This window comes from Elephantulus edwardii, unplaced genomic scaffold (assembly GCF_000299155.1).
Source record: "Elephantulus edwardii isolate Elephantulus edwardi_28Jun2011 unplaced genomic scaffold, EleEdw1.0 scaffold00022, whole genome shotgun sequence".
NCBI lineage: Eukaryota > Metazoa > Chordata > Mammalia > Macroscelidea > Macroscelididae > Elephantulus > Elephantulus edwardii.
Window position 1 is genome coordinate 2815274 of NW_006399772.1, and position 21568 is coordinate 2836841.

The following is a 21568-nucleotide window of genomic DNA, read 5'->3' on the forward strand; positions in this document are numbered from 1 at the left end:
CAGTCTGCACATCTGGCAGTCATCTGTTGATGAACAATATAATTAATATCACATGCAAGCAAGATTCTGCTGAAAATTATCCAAAAATGACTGGTGTAACACGTCAACAGAGATGTGCCAGATGTTTTCATATACATACATAAATACATACATGCCCAAAATATAAACATGCCCACTGCCATCTATTTGATTCCAACTTGTAGAGACCCTTCACTGAATTTTCAGTGTTTCCAGTCTTTACAGCAGGAGAGTGCCCATCTTTCTCCCACAGAGTGTATGATGGATTTGAACCATTGACCTTTCAGTTGTACAGGGTATTTCAAAAATTGTGTTATCAACTGGATATTCCTAATCACTATATTATTTTGAATTGCAATGCACAAACTGTACCTTAACATTGATTTATTAAATATATTTTATGTTATTTCTTTAAGATAGGCATAAATTTAGACTTAACTGTGTACAAATGTTATTTTTATCTCATTTTACAATTCAGTTTTCTTTTATTCCCTTGTTGTTCACCATTGAGTTAGAAGCCATTCATAGCTGACACTTCAGTGGGCTTTCAGAGTTAGTAAATTACATGGAAAGAAATTGCCCATTCTTTTTCCATTGGACCATGCCATGGGTGGATTCAAACTGTATGTCTTTAGGATTGCAATGTAGCATCTTTCCACTAGGTCACTTAGTGTATAAAATTACTATTGCAACTGTTACTGTTGATTTTGAGAACTCAGAAATGTTGAGATGGCATGGTGTTTGTTGTGTACTGTCAGTTGAAACTGACCCATAGCTGACTCCCAGCTCGTTTCACAGATTGTTAATGTGATGGGAGGAAATTGCCCATCTGTCTGCAGTGGAGTAGCTGGTAGAGTCTAATCTGTTTCTGACTTGGCCATTGCCACTCTTTACCACATACATCATAATTACTGTTACTTTTAAAAAATTTTCCTTATTGCTTTAGTTATATTCAAAATTGTATATTTTTGTCCACTCCCAAATCACAACAAACTCATAGCTTACGCTCCAGTGGTTTTCAGAGGCAGTTTAATCACACAAGAGGAGACTGCCCATCTTTCTCCTGAGGTGCATTTGAACCACCTGCGTTTGGTTTTGCAGTGCAGCTCCTTGCCACTAAGCCACTGGAGCTTCTATGAGAAAGTACTTTTCAATGGTAAAAAATATACATGGAAAAAGATGCTTCTGTTTTCATATATGATGATAAAAATACTTCTGTTTTTAATTCCCAGAACTTTAGAAATTGTTGAATGCAATGCAATAGACGTTCACTAATTGTACAATGAAAGTTAGAAAGAAAAACATTTTCATTTTCAAACATTAGCCGGCATTTAAAGTCACTTTGTTTTAAAACACTTTTATGACACTGAGCCATTATCCTATTCTTGCTCCTTAAGAAGTGTAATCCAGCTTTACTGAGGTCGTTAATAGGATGTCAGGTTCAACACCCCTCTTATATTTTTTATTATGGTCTTGCATTTCTGCAATTTTGCACATTATAGCTTCAATGGACACCTTACTGCCTTCTTGTCCATTACAGCATTACATTTATTATGTTTTATGTAAACTCTCTTTTTGTACTATTACAAACATTTTAGTATTCTTAGATCTATTTAGCATCCTTTCAAACATACTCATGACTACAAAAATATGAAAAAAAACACAAATACAGGTAACTGCTAGTATGGTGCTATAGTCAGCCTATAGAAAGTTGTGCTTCTAATCCATCGACCATGCTTCTCTGGTGTAAACAGAGTGTAGACAGCATGAAGATAGGCATATCTAACCTCTGCTAACTCCAGAAAAGGAAATTGTCCCCATCAACAGCATCCACAGAACAAAAAAAAATTTTTTAAGGTCAGACATTGGATCATGCTTGAGCTCCTGCACTCCCTTCTACTAATTCCAACACTACTATTACTGCTCCTCTGTTGGTCTGAAATATGTTGGAAAGGCCACACAAATCTCATAGAACCATATTAACAGTGACGGGGTCTATTAGGAAAGTTAGCAGGTTACAATTCTTGTTGGCAGCAGGATCTAATTCCTCAGTTCAGACAGCTTCTTAGCTGTTCAGTTCCTCAGTCCATAAAATGTCTCAAGTATGCTTGCAGGCCCTATGGTCTTCAGCCTCAGAGCTTAGATCAGTGTTACAAATGTCCTTTAGTCCTACCAGTTATGGTGCCTTCCTTCATTCCTCCAGCAAGCTTGAGTGAAGGCCTCTGGCTCAGAAGGGCATCAGTCTCAAATCAGTTCTGTCTCATGTTTGTCTCTGCTTCTCTGTTGAGGATGCTGTTGCTCTCCTATAGATCTTGGTCTAAGGGTCACAAGAATCTCTGGTCAGGAAAGATGTACACTGCACTCCCTGCTTCCTCTTTTTTGCAGATAGTGAGATTCTGCTGCGAATTTGTTTACTTGACAGATTTGGGCCATCCCATAAGGATTACTTTATACACACCTTATTCCTACTCACATGGGGAAATTCAAAGTCGATGGCTAGGAAATCCACATTGACCAATAAAACATTAGTGCCACACCTTTGACACACATGTGGTAATTCAAATCCACCATCTGCTTCATGGTAGAAATGTGGATAGTCACCTCTCATGTGACTAATAGCCTTGAAAGCAGGATGGAGGGTCAGATAAGAAGCTAACCTGTCTCTACAAGAATGAGATAATGAGTGAAAGAATAGCTGAAATGGTTTGTTTTTCCATGCTAGTTAGCAGTTAGCGCAGTACTCCACACTCATGTGAAAGTATGTGGTCATGGAATTCAATGGTAAATTATGTTAAATAGTATATTGTTTAGAAAATTATGAGGGGGAAAAAACCCAACAGAATTCTATTTAAATAAATGCTCAGTATGGCCTCCTAACTTAGAAGTTTCCATACCCAGTCTAGAGGAAAATGTTTCTTTCTACAAATTGTTGTTTTTGCTGTGTACCATCAAATGTGAACCAATTTACACCTGACCCTCCAGCAGATTTTCAGAAGGTGGGAGAAGCTTACCCATCTTTCTCTCATGAAACAGCTGGTGGATTTGAACCAATTGTGTTCGGCTTGACAGTGTAACGCCTCACCACTTTTTTCACTGAACTTTGGGCAATATTTTGGATTTATTTTAATAAATACAATTCAGTATATCCTCCACAAACATTTTCATAGACATTAGAATGGAACCAAGTAGAGTTTACAATGATGTCCTGAGGCAGCAAAGGAAGAGTGTCAAGGTCCAGACCTTAGGTATGTGCATCTTCACAACTTCGTAACTTAGATTTTAACTACCCTCCTTTAAGTATGGAAAACTTATCTTTCATTTCTTATCTAAATTATTTTAAGGAAAAAATTGACATATTTGGATCTTTCTGAAATTATTTTAAGTTATTATTGTTGTTGAGGTAGCAAATTTGATTTTTTTCAAATTTCCTGAAATAAAGAATATTTTGTTAAAATTAGAAATATAGCCTTCTGGGATTTTTACAATTGGAATATAATTCCAATTTTTATTCTTAAAATTATTAATCAAAATTGCAAGGATATTTATAGAGCCATTTCTGAGCAAGAGGAAGGTTTTGAAAAACAAGAATGCATACTGAGCTATAAATCAATAGTTAAACTGTGGTTTTTCAAGAGGGTACATTCATTCCTTCATTTTCTCAATAAGTTCTTCCTTAGCTTTGCTTTTCTCCTTTTCAACTTGTCATATATTCCTTTGCAGTCAAGATTTTTTTTTTAATCTTTGTCCACTTCCAGCTTGGTGATAACCACCTTGCTTAGGTGAATGTCCACATGGACAGCTGTACCATTAGCATTCTCACCCTGCACTCTTTTTTTCTCTCCTTTTTAATTTTTTTTTTAATTTTAATGAACATTTACAGAGATTTTGGATTTCCATTCATTCATTGTTGCACTTTTCTCCCTGCCCACCCCTACCCCAGTTCTCTCTTCTCTTCGAAAAGTAAAAGAAAAATTCCTTCATTGGTATGCAATCTCCCTGTCCCCTGAGTACAAACTTCATTCTAGACTCTTGTGATAACCTTTTGATGTAGAGAGTGTATTTCTTTCTGTACGCCCAGAAGGTGGGTGATTTTAACCTGTAGCCCTCAGGCCTGCTTTTAATTGTTTCTGGTCAAACATTCTTCTAAGTGGTATAACACTCGTCTGTCCATTTGCTGTACAGAGGTAACTTGTGATTGCTGGGATGCTGAACACTGTGACAGTAATGTGTGAAATGTGTTATGTTTACTCATGGTGGACAGTGTTTGGTGGAGCTTCCCGATTAAAACAAGCTTGGAAGCAGGAAAAGCATCCACTTCCAAAATAGCTGACCTCCAAAAACTCTATGAACTTGGAGAAACAATGAAAGTTAAACAAGTATTGAGGTCTTTCGTTCACTGGGTCATTATGAGTTGTCTATGACTCAATGGCACTTAACAACAACATGCCCTGCCTAGCGTTCTAGTTTTCTGACATTTATATTCTCTTCAAACCACCTCAACCTCATTGTCCTTGCAGATGGTCCTGGAGCTCTTACTGTATTTGTGCTCAGCTCCTTGGAGAGTGGGGAGAGCATGATCTTCCTGTGCTTGTGCAAGAAAGTACCGAAGTGGCATTTGCAGTTCTTGGGTTGGTCTGACGTCACAAAAGCGTTGAACTTCACGGTGACTTTCTTAACTCACCAGATGTCTGGAGATGTCAGATTGTCCTCATGCAGCCTTGAATTTTTTTACATTTTTTTGTTTTATCTGTGATAGTCTAAGAATCCACTCTAGGCCTTTTAGCTACAACTAAGATTAAATATTGTGTGATAACCATTGTCCCAATAAGATGGAATAGATACTAAGATGCTGTAAGAAACCCCATAAGTTAATCAATGAAATAATATCTAATATTTATCCAATATTTAATTTATTTAATGTTTAGTGGAGCTCTGATGGCAGAGTGGCAAGAAGCTGCACTCCAATCCTGAGGGCATACAGTTTGAGGTCACCAGCCATTGCACGGGAGAAAGATGGGCAGTCTCCTCCCATGCGAACCCACTAGAGGATCAGCTATGGGTCAGTTCCAACTCGAATGTATACAACAACAACAACATTTATATAGTGGTGACTACGTGCCCCATCTATAGTTTCTAGGGTCACTATAAGTAGTATTCTACTTGATGGCACCTAACAATAATATCAACAATATGCAAAATACTCTTCCAATCTATATGCTGAACAGATAATTCCAGAGTCTGGATTTTAAGAAGAAGAATGCTGAATCAGGACTGGAGGAAGACCCATCAACAACCTATGTTACACAGAAGACACAACTTACTACAGAAACTGAGGAGAACTAGAGGTGTTTGCTGCAAAAAATCAGGGACTGTAGTTTCCAATACGGATTGCATCTTAAGATCAAGAAAACAGAAATTCTTGCCAGCAGGCTGATAGACAGCATCAGATAAATGGAGAAATTGTTAAAGTTGTTGATTCTTTAATCTTGCTTGGATCTACAATCAACATTCTTGGCGCCAGCCATCAGGAAATCGAAAGATGAGTTGCTTTGGGAAAGTCTTCTGTCAGGGACCTCTCCAGAGTAAATGATGACAGTCTGAAGATGAAGGTGGCTCTAATCTAGGTCATGGATCTATGACTTGCTTGCTATGCATCTGAAAGCTGGACAATGAACAATGAAGACAGAAGAGTTGACGTATTTCAGCTGTGATGATGGAGAAGAGTATTGGACATACCATGGACTGACAAAAGAACAAACAGATCTGTCCTGGAGAGTGTAAAACCAGGTTGTACCTTGCAGACAAGGATTTTAAACAGAACATATATTGTAAGGATGATGTATGATCAGGCACTGTTTTGTTCCTTTGTATGTAGTGCCATGGTTGGTAACAGGTAACTTGATGGTACCTAAAAACAACAGCTTAGGCCAGGCAAGAAGTTCTGGTGATCCAATGGTTAAAGTGTTCAGCTGCTAGGTGAATGGTCATGGGTACAAAATTACTAGATGATCTGTGGGAGAAAGAATAAGCAGTGTCTACCCTGCTTCCCTAAAGGTTACATCTTTGGAAAGTCTATGGGAATGCCACACAGTGCTCTACAGGATCCCTGTATTTTAGGTGGAATATACGAGGTGACAGTGGGTGTATGCTAGTCACTTCTCTAGCACTGTACATGTATTACTAGCTTGTTGAACCTTTATAAAAACCTCGTTGGAGAGACACTGTTATTGTTACTATTATACATTTAGAAAACTGAAGTTAAGACATGTTGCTCCAAGTCACATAATTCTTGGGAATCAGGCAACAGGAGTCCTTCTGTCTATCAAGTGTACTTGTAACTCAGAATATGGTTGAATGGGACTTTTGTCATGAGATTGTACTAATGATAAATGAATCATGGGAATTTATCAGACCACACTTAGCATGGATAAGAAGTAGAAAAATAGTTTATTGTCAAAATTAACATATTTTGATCTAATCTTTTCTATAATGAATTTGAGCTATGAAGGTTTTCCCAATAGATTATAATTCAAAGAAGCCTCTGCTTTTAAAAATAAAGTGAAACATTCATTTTATAATGAATTTTATAATGTGAGAGACAGATCCCTGTCTAGATAAATAATTTATGGTTAAATATTTTTTAAAAAAGTAAGATTTAAACTCAAGATTTAAGGACAGATTGGGAATTATTTCTTCCTCAGATTGGCAAAAGCTGTTAGACTGTCACTGAGGATATGCTGAAAGAGATACTAGAACTTCCTAGGCCTGTAGCAGTATCAGGACTAACATCAATACTGTCATGATGGAATACTGAAATTATACTTTTAAAGTGAAACAAATATGAGATAGGAGATAAGACAAAAAATACCAACATTTCTATTTCTCTAGTAATTTTAAGAGTGTCTTTTCTTACTTGTTGCCACAACCAAATTATTAGTCATGCATTTATGATATAATGACACATTTAGGATGGAAAGATGGGGAATTGAAGAGAACTGTTGAATCTATATTTTAAAAATGAAAAAATAAATACATTGAGCAGTTGTCACCTTGCCAAGATTTTCCTATCACTACTTGATCTAATCTTCACTAGTCATTATATTTGCAGAAGAAGAAAAGGAAGCTTGAAAAGTTTATGAAACCTAAATAGCATATCTGAACTCTGTCTAACCCTCCCTCGCCTAGCCTCACATATTCTGGATTACAGATATTTTAAACAACAGTATTAATGATTTGTTTATTTCTGTGCATCATTATATAGATTACTCCTAAACCCTGCATAGAGGAAAGGGAAAGTTCCAGCATTATTTCATGAGGATTGGGGAATTTGAGTCCTTAGAGGACAACATTATAGTATAAAGGAACTGAGATTATAGGTTAAGTACCCTCCTTAAATGGCAAGTAGAATCAGGAATTCACTGCAAAAAGAAACCTATAATTTTCCTGTGATATGACCAGAAAACATTGTATACCCTGTTGTTCTTAGATACCACAACTCATATTGTTGATATGTGCCATCAAGTTGCCTGTGACCCATAGTGACCCTATGTACAGCACTTTTGAACTTTGCCCTGTCCTGAGCCAGTCTCACTAATTTTGACACACCACCCCTCAGGTCCCCTGTTATTGTATCAATTAGTCTCATCCAGGGTCTTCCTCTCCTGTGTTGTCCCTCCATGCTTCCGAGCATAATATCCTTCTCCAAGGATATCTTCCAGCCATGTGCCCAAAGTTTGTGAGATGGAGCTTCAAAATCCTAGCCTCCACGGAGAAACTTGATTCAATTTTCTTCAACACAGACCTATTTGTTTTCTTGGTGGTCAATGGTATGTTCAAGACTTTTTTTCCAGCACCACAATTCAAAGGCATTAATTCTTCTGTCATCCTTAGTCATTGTCCAGCTCTCTGATGCATAGCAAGTAATTGCAAAGACCATGGCCTGAATGATGCACACCTTAGTCTCTAGACTGACATCACTGCTTTTCAGTTCCTGACAGCAGATTTTCCCAATGCAATTAATCTTTTGATTTCTTTTTTTTTTAAATTTCTTGACCACTAGTGTTAGGAGTGTTGATTGGGGTGCTGAGCAATCTGGAACCATTAACAACCTCAGTCTCTTCTCCATCTATCATGGTGCTGCCAATTGGCCCAGTGGTGAGAATCTTGGTCTTCTTGATATTTAGCTTCAATCCATTGAGAAGAATACAGTCCTTGATCTTCTGCGGCAATCTCTTCATGTCCTTTTTCTGTTTCAACAACAAACAAGGTTGTCATCTGCATAACATAGGTTGTTAATGAGTCTTCCTCCAATCCTGATGCCACAATCCTCCTCATAAAGCGCTTCTTCCTGAATGATTTGTTCTGCATATAGATTGAAATGTATGGAGACAGGATGCATCCCTGATGCACTCCTTTCCAGATTTTGAACCATGCAGTGTCTCCCTGCTCTATTCTGAGTACTGCTTCCTGATCCAAGAATAGGTTTCACATAAGCACAATCAAGTGTTCTGGGAGGTTATTACAATTTATTGTGATCCACACAGAAAAATGCCTTTGCATAGTCAATGAAATACAGATAGGCTTTCCTTTGATACTCTTTGCTTTCTGCCAAGGTCCATCAGACATTGGCAGTAAAATCTCTGGTGTCATGACCTCTTCTAAACCCAGCTTGTATTTCTGGTAGTTCTTTGTCAAAGTACTGTTCCAGTTGTTTCTGGATAATCTTCAGAATTTTTCTAGTGTGTGATATTAATGATACTGTGTGATAATTTTCACTCTGATGGTCACTTTTTTTTTTAAATGGGAATAAATATTGATCTCTTCTAGTCATTTGGCCAGGTCGTTTTCCTCCAGATTTCTTGGCACAACTTGGTGAACACACCCAGAGCAGCATCTGTATGTTGGAATATGTCAGTTGGGGCTTTATTTTTTCCAAGTCCTTCAGAGCATCCTAAACTTCCCCCTTCATCTATTGCCTCTTGATCATATGTTGTTTCCTGTGTCAGTCAATTCTTTTTGGTACAATAACTTTGCATATTCCCTCCATCTTCTTTAAATGCTTCCTGAATCATTCAATATTCTGTTCATCCTTAAACATTGCAACTCACAGCTTGAATTTGTTATTTAGTTTCTTCAGCTTAAGAAATATCGAGTGAGTTCAGCTCTTTTGATTTTCTGACTCCAACTCCATGCACATTTCATTTTTGTCATGACCTCTTGCATTCTTCATGAACTATATTCTTTATATCTTTTCATAGCTCATCTGGTCTTCTTTCATTAGTATTCAAGGCCTCAAACCTGTTCCTGAGTCAGTTTTTAAAATCAGGGGGATAGACTCAAGATAAAATTTTGAGTCCTGTGGATATATTTTAACCTTGGTTCACTCTACTTTGAACTTGTATATGAGTAATTGATGGTCTGTTCCACAATCAGCAGCTGGCCTAGTTTTAACTGATGGTATTGAACTTGTCCAATTCCTTACACAGCTCACAGAGACTATTAAATTAACGGACATTCAACACTGATTTTATCATATCTAACTAGATTTCTGTTATTCACACAGAGAAACTTCTCTCCTAAAGAATTATATATAACATTGAGAAAACTTGAAATCCTAGAAAACTTATTTAGGATCATGTGAAACATATACATAGACCAAGAAGCTGTTGTCCAAACAGAACAAGGGAACACTGTTGTTACATGCCATTGAGTTGACTATGGCTCATAATGAACACTGCATAGTTTAAAAGCAGGGAACATATGTGTCAGGATTGTATCCTTTTTCATATCTGTGAAATCCATGTGCTGGGCAAATAATTTGAGAAGTTGGACTATATGAAGAAGAATTTGTCATCAGGATTTGCAGAGGAATTGTCAGCAACCAGTGTTATGTATATGGTAAAAGTCATGCTTGCTTCAGGTAAAGGGTAATTGGAGCACTTGCTGCAGATGATCAAAGACTATGGTCGTTGATATTGATTATATCTCTACACCAAGAAAACCTCCTCAATACTAGACCAATGAGCAACATGGTGATAAACAGAGAAGAGATTGACATTTTCAAGGCTTGAATTTTACTTGGGATTCACAGTCAACATCCATGGTGAAAGTAGTAAAACAATCAGAAGGATGTGCTGCATTGGGGCAATCTGCTGTCAAGACTGTCTCCAAATGCAATTGGGGTTACAATTGGGGTGATGCAAGGATGGTGAAGCTTCGTCTCACAGAGTTTGGAAATGTTGATAGAAGGGGCCAGAAGTTGAACATGATATATTATGCTGGAAAAGAAAGATTGAAAGACTATCAGACTATCACCTAACAAATTGACACGATTGTAATAATGGAATGATGCATGACAGAGATCAGGAGGTCCAGGATAAACAATGCTCAGATAGGTTGTTCATGCAGTCGCTCTGAGTAGTTCTCCACTGGAGGCCATCCAACAATGCTTTCCCAGCATGATATCTTTTTTCACATACTGGCTTTTCCTAACAACCCAATCACTATGTATTAGACGAAGTATCACTGTCCTTGACTCTAAGGAGTAGCCTGGTTGCACTTCCCCAAAAACAATCTTGTTTATTCTTTGCAATCCATGAGGTGGTATATGGCACTCTTCTCCAACATCACAATTCAAAGTAATTGGTTCTTCATCTGTCATTCGTTACTCATTGACTAACTTTCAGACGCACAGGAAGTAATTGATCAGACCATGGCTTGAATGTTCTTGAGTATCTAAACTGACTTTTTTGTCCTTTATACTTTTGAGAACTCCTTGACAGTAGACTTTCTTAGTGCCACATGTCTTTTGATTGCTTTACTATCATTGTGGATCCAAGTAAAATGATCTCTTTGACAACTTTTGTGTATTTTCCATTTACCATGATGTTGCTATTATTGAGAATTTTTGTTTTCTTGATATTGGGAGATAACCTATTTTGAAGGCCTTTGACCTTCAGAAATTATTCAGGTGGTTTTCACTTATTGCAAGCTAGATTGTGTCATTTATATAATGTAGGTTGTTGATGAGGCTTCCTTCCATCCTGATGTTGCAGTCTTTGTATATACATACTCTAACTTCATATTTAGTATTATATAAATCTTTCTTTCTATTAGAATATTATTTTTTAAATAACTTTTTTCTGCTCTCTTGTATTTTTGTGTAAAAATAGAAAACTTTATTTACTTTATGCACCTTTTATAATAGCCTGAGGAGAATCAGTAAATCAGATATGTTTTCCATATAAAAACTTTATCTGGCTAAGGCAGAAAGCCTAGGTTCATTTGACTCTCAAAACTGAGAATATAAAAGGAGTAGCATCTGTCTTCTTCATCTGTTTAACCAGAATTTCTTAATTATCTGTAAAAAACATCTCTGTTCTGGATCACTCTGTATTCAACTTAATGAACTGCATTTTGTGACAAGTGTTAGAACCTAGTGTATTCATTAAGATTATCTGTTGTTGTTGTTGTTTGTTGTTATGTGCCATCGAGTCTCTTGCAACTCATAGCGACCCTATGTACAACAGCCCTAAACCCTGCTCTAACCTGTGCCAATCTCACTGCCTCTGACAGACCCATCCCGATTACCCCAGTCACTGAATCAATCCACCTCAAAGAGGGTCCTCCCCTGCTGCGCCGTCCCTCGACCCTCCCAAGCATGATGTCCCTCTCCAAGGACCTCTCCTTCCTTACAAAATGTCCAAAGTATGTCAGACGAAGCCCCAGAATCCTTGCCTCCAAGGAGTAGTCCAGTTTAACTCTCTCCAGGATGAATCTGTTTGTTTTCTTGGTAGTCCACGGTACATTCCATACTCTTTTCCAGCACCACAACTCAAAGGCATCAATTCTCCTTCTATCCTCCCCAGTCATTGTCCAACTCTCTGATGCATAACAAGTGATTGCAAAGACCATAGCCTGTATCAGATGCACCTTACTCTCCAGAGTGACACCATTCATTGCTCTTCAGTACCCTGGCGAGGTCTCTAACAGCAGACATTCCCATTGTAATACATTTTTGGATTTCCTGGCTACTGGTGCCAAGAGTGTTGACCAAGCCGACTAAAGCTATTAACAATCTCAATCTCTTCCCCATCCATCCTGATGCTGCCAATTGGTCCAGTGGTGAGAATCTTTGTCTTCTTGACATTGAGCCTCAATCCATATTGAAGGGTACAGTCCTCCCTCTGCAGCAAGCACTTCAGGTCCTCCTCAGTTTCAGCAAGCAGGGTTGTGTCATCCGCATAACACAGACTGTTAATAGATCTTCCACCAATTCTGATGCCACACTTCTCCTAATAGAGCCCAGTCTCTTGGATAATCTATTCTGCATATAGGTTGAAAAGGTATGGAGACAGGACACTTCCCTGGCATGTGCCTTTCCCAATTTTGAACCATGCAGTGTTTCCTTGCTCTGTTCTGACGACTACCTCTTGGTCCTAGTATAGATTTCGCATTAGAACAATCAAGTGTTCTGGGATTCCCATTCTTCTCAGAGTCAGCCACATTTTGTTATGATCCGCACAGTCAAACACCTTTGCATAATCAATGAAACACAGATAGACATTCTTCTGGTATTCCCTGCTTTCAGCTAAAATCCATCTAGCATCAGCTACAATGGTAATTTCTTGAGGATGCAGGAAGCCCAAATTGACTCACATAAATCCTTATTATTTTGATGTGGATGATTAACTCTATTACTACTGTAGCTTGCTGTTGTATCTAAGTTCACTTGTTTTGGCTGTTATTGTTAGGTGCTGTTGAGTTGAGTATGACTCATAGCAACTATATGAATAACCTGAAACCTGGCCTATCCTGTGCCATTCTTACCATCTCTAACATACTTGAGTCCAATGCTCCAGTCATTGTGTCTTTATCTCATGTGGGGTCTTCCCCTTTTTGATTGATACTCTGTCTTTCTAAGCATGATGTCCCTTTCCAATGATTAGCCTCTCCTACCAACATGTCCAGAGAATGAGATGAAGCTTTTCCATCTTTGCCTCAAAGGAACACTCTGGCTGCATTTTACCCCCTGACTTATCTGCTACTACTTTGACAACCCATGGAATTTTCAATATTTTACTCCATCACCACAAGTCAAAGGCAGCAATTTTTCTCGTACCATCCTGATTCATTGCCTACTCTCAACTAAGTTCTCAAGTACATTGCAAATGATCGGAAAGGCATGAATCAGGCATAAACCAGGTGTACTTTAGTCTTTAGACTGATATCATCATTCTTCAGTATTTTGGCAAGTATATTTCCCCAGTGTAATACATATCCTGATATCCTGACTGCTGATACAGAGTGTTATTTATTGATCCAAGCAAGTTTAAATAATTGACAACTTAAGTCCTTTCTCCATCTATCATGACATTGCCCACCAGCCTACTGATGAGGACTTTTGTATTCTTGATGTTGAGATGTAATCTGTATTGACAGCTATAGTGTTTGATATTCTGAAGCAAGTGTTTCAAGTTCTCCTCACTTTCAGATGCTTGCTTAGGTTGTGTCGTCTACATGATGCAAGTTGTTAATGAGTCTTACTCTGATCCTGATACCAAATTCCTCTTCATAGAGTCCAGCTTCATAAATTACTTTCTCAGCAAACCAATTGAATAGTTATGGAGAAATTATATATCCCTGGTGAATATAATTTCCTGATTTTAAAACATGCATTGTTCCTTTGTTCTGTTTGGACAACAACTTCTTGGTCCAGGCATAGAGTTTGTATGAACACAACTAAGTTCCCTGGCAGTCCCATTCTTTTCAGTATTAGGCCATAGTTTGTTATGATCCACACAATCAAATGTTTTTGCATAACAAATAAAACACAGATAGACATGCTTCTGATATTCTCTGCTGTCAACCAGGATCCATCTGACATCAGCACTCATAACTCTGGTGCCACAGCCTCTTCTGAATCTCACTGAAAGTACTAAGACTTCCCTAGTCATTTTTTGGATGATCTTCAGCAGTATTTAGTTACATGTGATATTAATGATATTTTCCAATTACTTTCACATACATTTGGATCACCTTTTTTGAGGATGGTAACAAATATGGCTTTATTCTATTCAGGCAGACAAGAAGCTGTTTCATGTTTTCCAAATCAAATCTCTGATTAATTGCTCCCTTTAATGATGCCTTTCTGCTACTGTTGTTTGGGAGCATTTGTTGTTGATATTACATTTGTTCTAATGATACTTTAGTTTGCCCTTGAAGCTTTTTGGCTGTCCATCCTGTGCTTGATTACATTCCTCACTTCATCATCTAGCAGCTGTTCTGATTTTATCTTTTTAAAAAACCCCACCACTTTCAATCATTTAATGTGCTGAAATAAAAGAACTTGGCTCCACTGCTACTATTTTAATCTTATTCAGAACATCACTATTGATTTTGATATTGATACTGTTTGATAATGGATGACAATGAATCTTGTTCCCAAGTTAAAATGCCTTTAAAAATGAGTCTAAATTTCTTGCCATTAGAGCTTCTGAGTGCCAATGTTTCACAATACTCTTTGAAGTGTAAGTCTTGTTGTGATACAGTTTTTAAGGATTCCTATTATGGTGCTGAGTTACACACACATTTCCTTCAGTTGGGTGCCATAATAATTTAACAGTTGAATGGGATCCGTGTATAATTCTTTTGTGAGAGATGAGAGAAACTTCTTTTCCACACACCAGCTCTAATGCATCTGACTTTTCAAATGTACAGTTGTTAGTTGTATTAAACATCCATTGCAAATGGAACACAACACTTTAAAAAATAAGATACTACTGGTTTAACATTGAAGACTAAAGTGCAACTGATTCAGGCCATGTTTTTTCAATAACTTGCTATATGTCTAAGAACTGGACAATGAATAAGGATGACAAGAACTGATGCCTTTGAATTATGGTGTTGGAAAAGGGCACTGAATATCACATAGACTGCCAAAACATCTGAACAGATATGTCTTGTGGAAAGAACAACCAGAGTGCTTGTTGGAGGAAAGGATGTTGTGCATGATGCTAGGAGATGCTTTTCCTTGGAAAAATATGTCATTAGATGTTCATTGAAATGAAAAATAAACAACCTAAATTAAAAAAAAAGAGTGGAGTTTAACTCTGACATCTAACAACAACATCTTCTTTAGATTTATATGATATACATTAAAGGGCTACTTCACAATTTAGCTTGATAGATAAATAAAAATCTGAATAGTATACTAAGAATATATATCACATATATTTAAATATTTGTATTCTAATATTTTTCTTGTCACAATTACTTTATGAATAACCTCCTAACAAACATAATTTCTCATGTGTGTGGTGTTTGTTAGAGAATAAAATGTATTTCTGTTTGTAAAAACAAAATATGTCATTTGGAAAAGTAGAGGGTCAGTGAAGGAGAGGAAGACCATCATCAAGATGGATTGACACAATGACTGCACTTATGGGCTTACATGTGTCAAATATAAGGATAGCACAGGGTAAACAGGATTCAGTTCTGCTGTACTTAGGGTCATTTTGAGTTGTACTCAACTCAGTGGCACCTAACAAAAACAACAGCAGTTTTAACATTATATATGGAAAGGCTTAGCTCCTTAAGTACCTGCAGTTCTTTGATGTACCTCTTATAACTCTTTAACATATTAATTTTTCAACTTATCTGACTTTCTCAAGCAGTACCACATTAGTATTTGCATTTCCTAAAACACATTAAAAAGACACTAAATGAAATGGTTTAATAGGCTCAAGTGTGTCAGAAATGATGAGAATGACACAGGATAGGATAGAGTACAGATTTGTTGTTTGTAATGTTGCAAATGAGACATACTCAACTTGACGGCACCTAACAATAGAATTAAGCACATTCTGAGTAGTCTTACATGAATATTGAATAATGATGTGTTCTTTCTGAACTTGAATAATGTCATATGAATTTAAATCCATTCACTTATAGCTTGATTATTTAGTGAAAATATGTTAAACCCAAAATAAAGATTTTGTTAGAGAAACCAAGAAAATGTTAGCCTTTAAAGAATAATACCTGAATACAAGAAATATAAATAGGGTTTGGTTAGGTTTGTTGTTGTTGTTGTTATGTACTGTTAAGTTGCTTGTGACTCATAGTGACCCTGTGTACAATAGCCCTAAACCCTGCTCTATCCCTTGCCAATCTAATTGTCTCTGACACGCCTATCACCATTACTCTAGTGACAGAATCAATCCATCTCATGGTCTTCCATGAGGGTCTTCCTCTCCTGCACTGTTCCTCCACCCTCCCAAGCATAACATCCCTCTCCAAGGACCCCTCCCTCCTTGCAACATGTTCAAACTATGTTCAGAAGCTTCAGAATCTTTGCCTCCAAGGAGCAGCCTGGCTTCACCATCTCCAGGACGAATTTCTTTGTTCTCCTAGTAGTCCATAGTATATTCAATACTCTTTTCCAGCAATAAAGCTCAAAAACATCAACTATCCTTCTATCATCCCTAGTCATTTTCCAGCTCTCTGATGCATAGCAAGTAATGGTAAAGACCATGGCCTATATCGGGAGCATCTTAGTCTCCAGAATGACATCATTGCTCTTCATTACCTTGGAGAGGTCTCTGACAGCAGACTTTCCCAATGCTATTTGTCTTTTAATTTCCTGGCTATTGGTACCAGGAATGCTAATTGTAGAGCCAAGCAAACTGAAGCTTGTCAGTAATCTCAATCTCTTCACCATCTATCATGATGCTGCCAATTGGCCCAGTGGTGAGAAGCTTTTGTTTTCTTTTTTTTTTTTTTAAATGATATTATTACTTACTATTTTAAAAAAAATTATTTTAATAATTTTAATGAACATTTACAGAGATTTTGGATTTCCATTCATTCATTGTTGCACTTTTCTCCCTGCCCAGCCCTCCCCCCCCCCGCCCCGGTTTGCTCCTCTCTTTTCTTGATGTTGATCTTTAATCCATATTGAAGGTTGCAATCATTAGGATTAGGGTTAAAAAATACTAGAGAATAATAAAAAAGATGTTTATTTGTGCTTTACTAACTATGCAAAGATGTTTGACTATTTGGATTATAGGAAATTAGGGATAAGATTGAGAAGAATGGAAATTTCAGAACACTTATTTGTGCTCATATAAAACCTGTGCCTAAACCAAGAAGCTGTTGTATAAATAGAACGGAAGAATTCTGCATTGTTTTAGAGCAGGAAAAGTGTGTTTCACGTTTGTATTCTTTATACCTATTTAATCTGTTTACTGAGCAAGACATTGGAGAAGGTGGACTGTATGAAGAATGTGATGTCAGGATTGGAGGAAGACTCATCAACAGCTTACATTATGCAAATGACACAATCTTAATTTACAGAAAATAAAGAAGACTTGAATCACTTACTCTAGAAGATCAAAGACTACAGCCTTTAAGTAGATTACATCACAACATCAAGAAAATAAAACTCCTTATCACTGGGCAAATAGGCAATATCATGATAGTTGGAGAAAAGATTGATGTTGTCAAGGGTTGAAGTTTACAATCAAATCTCATAGTAACAGTGAAGAAGATAAATGATGTGTTGCATTGGTAAAATATGTTATTCTAAACCTTTCCGAAGTGCTAAAGAGCAAGAATGGTGGTTTAAAGACTAAAATGCACCTGATAGAAGCCATGACCTTTTCAGTTGTTTCCTATGTATCTGAAATTTGTACAGTGGAATAAGGGTTCCTAGAGAGCAGAAAATGGTATCTGGAGCCAAGATCATTTCGCAAAAATGGCCAGAGGGAGTGCAAATAGCACAGCCCCTCACGGCTCCAGAGCAGAAAGCAGATAAAGAACCCATAGTTCTGCTCCATGGTGCCTCGAGAGCCACACCAGCAGCAAGAGGTTCATATATTCATTGCTGACTCACAAACTTTACTTACAGTTTTGCTGCCAAGTTTATTAGGGACATAAGTTGGAGAATGGGGGAGGAATATCTCGCAATTCAAGTCCAGGTTTAGTCTAGCCATTCTAAGTCAGATTAATAGCAAAGCACAATTCCTTGTTAGTTTAAATCCGGGTTCAGTTCAATAGCACTAATCCAAATCATCCAACAAGGTTTGCTTCAGAGCAGTTATAAAGCAACTTCTCCTTAAGTATCTGGCAAACACAGCAAAACCTTTAACTATTGCCTTTATCTCAGGGCATCTAGGGTTACACCTGGCTAGTTTCTCCACAGCATTGTCACAGTCTTCCTACCACCATCACCAGGGTCTAATAACAGGGTCTCACTTTCACCAAAGTTTTGCCCTAATTGCCCTAAAGTCGTGCCACCTACTGTGGGAAGCATGCTCTTACCCTAGTTCCACAGCTGTTGATGATTTGCAAGATACTATGTCTGCAGTTAAGGAAACTGGAGATCAGAGAGGGCTAGGTAATGGCTAAAAAAGCCAACACCACAAAGGCTTTCAGAAAAATAGAAGCTTTTGAATTGTGATGTTGAAGAAGACTACTGAATATCCAATAGACTGAAAACAGAACAAAAAAGTCTGTCTCAAAGGAAATGCGATCAAAGTACCTCTTAGAGGCAAAGATAGTGAAACTATCTCATATGTTGGGATTGTTGTCTTCAGTTTCTGTCCTTCGTAGAAGACATCATACTGAGAAAGGTGAGGAGTCAGAGAAAGAAAGGAAGACCTCAGACAAGATTATTGATATAATCACATTACTGACTATATCAGTGGGCTTGAGCATGGCGAAGATCCTGAGGATGGGACAGGTAAGGGTAAGGTTCAGATCTGTTGTTCATATGGTCACTATGAGTTGTTGTGTACTCAAAGGCATGAAACAATAGCTACATAGGGCAGTAACTATTAAAAGACTCAGTTAAACCAAAGAAATTGTTACTTACAACTTTATCCAGCCATTAAAGCAAATATTTAATAGGATCCTTGGTTGAAAGCACTTGCAGATTAATTTAAAAGAAAAATCATGTCTATTAATATTCTAAAATTATTATATACAGCAGTTGCCTTATTGAAGGTAAACAAGCTAATGCTAAAAAATAGGTAATAAGTAAATAAGGTAATAGGTAAATAAGTAAATAGATAATAGGTAAATAAGACTGATTCATTGTTTATATTATGCAGATAAAATACTTAAACTGAGAATTATTAAGTGACTGTACAAGATTATAAAACTAGGAAATGTCAAATATAATTAAGTGTAGATGTTCTGACTCAAAATCTCTGACACATTTTGTCAAAGTTGCTTCTTTTTCATTGTGCTAGAATATTTTTAACTTATGGTATTTATTGTAGCACTTTTTAAATAGTAGTAAAATAGTTAAAATTATATTCTTAATTATTGAAAATAGTGACACTTGTTGTTAGGTCCCCATCAAGTTGACTAGAACTCACAGTAGTCCTATGAATAACTTTTCCCTAGCCTGTAATCACTATCATTTCTAGTGTAATAAAAATTTGCTATCTATTTTATCAATGATATTCTCCTAGCCCCCTAAGATTGTGGCTTTTGGCCAACTCTTTATCGTCTCTAGAGCTGCAGTGTCATCTGTGAAATGTAGGAATTGAAGCCAACCATTTCTAAACTTCCTAAAAACTGTAACACTGTGTAATTCTATGATAATTCTTTCTCTAAGGATTTGCATAGCAAATTTTAAAAGAGGATTCTCTTGGTAGAACAGACAGGATTCATGCTATTGTTTTTCTTTAATGTAACTATTGAGATTTTTTTTCACGTTGAGACTTTTACTGTAATGAGCAATTCTAGAATTTCATTTCTTTTATTCAGTGGTGAAAGCTGAGCATGTAAAAATAAATATGAATTCAATTTAGTGTGAGAATTACCCTGACAATAATCACAGTCGGCAATGTTCATTTAAAAGAGAAACAGTAAATGCAATAACTGCCTTATAACCAATACACTTCACTTAGTATTTCTAACTATGATAAAAATATTACCAAAAGAAAATGTTTTAATTGCTACTTCAGTTATTAATCACAAATTATTCATTTCTTTTGAAATGACATCTAATTGTAATCTAAAGGAAGTATTTGAACTCTTTAATCTCTTGAAACTTTTCAATCAGGCATTTGATTTTTGAAGCATTTCTGACCCACTCAGAGCAAGTGGATTCTAAATTCCATAAGCTGTCTAGAGGTTTTAATGAGCCCTCTCATTAGTTAGAAAAGGATGCCTCCTTTTTTTTAACCTCTTGAGCCTTGAACAGAATTTCATTGGACTGGAGTCTTTAGTCACACTCAAAGCGAAAGGAAGACTTGCTTAAAAAAGAAAATGAAGAGCCTCATAGGAGAGAAGATGCTGAGGAAGGACAGAAGGAACTACTTAGAATTTGTTGTTGCAATATTTTTTCTGATTTATTCTATAAGAAAATTCTGTAATCATTCATCCATAGATTTGATATGCATTCACTGAATGTTTACTGCGTTGTTCTAAGCACTAGGTAGAGCAGTGATCAGAATGTATAAATTCCCTGTCATCAAGGAGTTTTGATTTATCTGTCTTATGCTCTAAATATATTCTATGTTTATTCTATTTTAGTAAAATTCATTAATTCATTTTCAGCCCTTAAGATTTTGATAGTTATTAGTTGGTTGAACTTAGGTAGCCTAGTGTTAAGAAGTTGTACTGCGATCCTAAATGCATGTGATTTGAATCCATCAACTGCTCTGCAGAAAAAGATGGACATTCTTCTCCTGTGTAGTTAGCTGCCTCTGAAAACCTACTGGAGGGTCACCTATGGGTCAATTCCAACCATAATAATTCCAAGGAAGGGTTTAAACTGCCTTATGTGTCTGCTTGCACTGCCTTCTTATACTCATCTTAAACCAAAACTAAATTAAACCCCTGCTCTCAACTCAGTTCCCGCTCATAGTGAACTTGTAAAACAGAGCAGAACTGAGTCATAGAGCTTTCAGGATTGTAATAATACAGAGATACTTTTGGAGGAACACTCTTCTAAATGGTACAGCACTCTTCTATCAGTTTGCTGTACTGAGGTAACCTGCGGCTGCTGTCATGGTAAAACTTATGCCATTGGGGTGTCAAATGGCATAATGATTATCCATAGTGGATAGTGTTTGGTGGAGCTCCCAGTTTAAGACAGTTTGAAAGCAAGAGTGGAATCCACTTCCTAAACAACATGGCTCTGGAAACTCTGGAACTTCAAGAAATTATGATAGTTATAGAAAGGCTTCAGGTCTTTTGTTCATAGAGGCTCTAGAGTCGTGCTAGAATTGATGGCAATCCACAACAAAAATAATATGAAAGTAGACTGACATATACTTATTCCTTGGAGAGTCTGTGAGTTCAAACCACTAACTTTTCAGTTAGCAGCTGACCATTTAACCACTGTGCTACTGGGGCTCTTCGTAGTCCCTTTACCAGTTTAACAAAAAAAAAAAAATACATCCCTTCCTGCCAAATCTAACATGACTTCTTGATCAGTTAGTGAGTTGTCTGTCTCTTGGCTCTTGCTTTCATTACTTGCATTCTGGCTACCCTAACCTCTTTCGAGAATGGTAATTACATGGGCTGAAAAGAATAA

At 37.0% G+C, this 21568-nt stretch overlaps 1 protein-coding gene across 1 annotated transcript in view; it reads left to right on the forward strand.

Moving 5' to 3' along the window:
* The window catches only part of MAGI2 (membrane associated guanylate kinase, WW and PDZ domain containing 2), a 1911292-nt gene that overhangs the window by 109977 nt on the left and 1779747 nt on the right, over window positions 1-21568 (forward strand). The gene's annotated exons all lie outside the window — the stretch shown is intronic.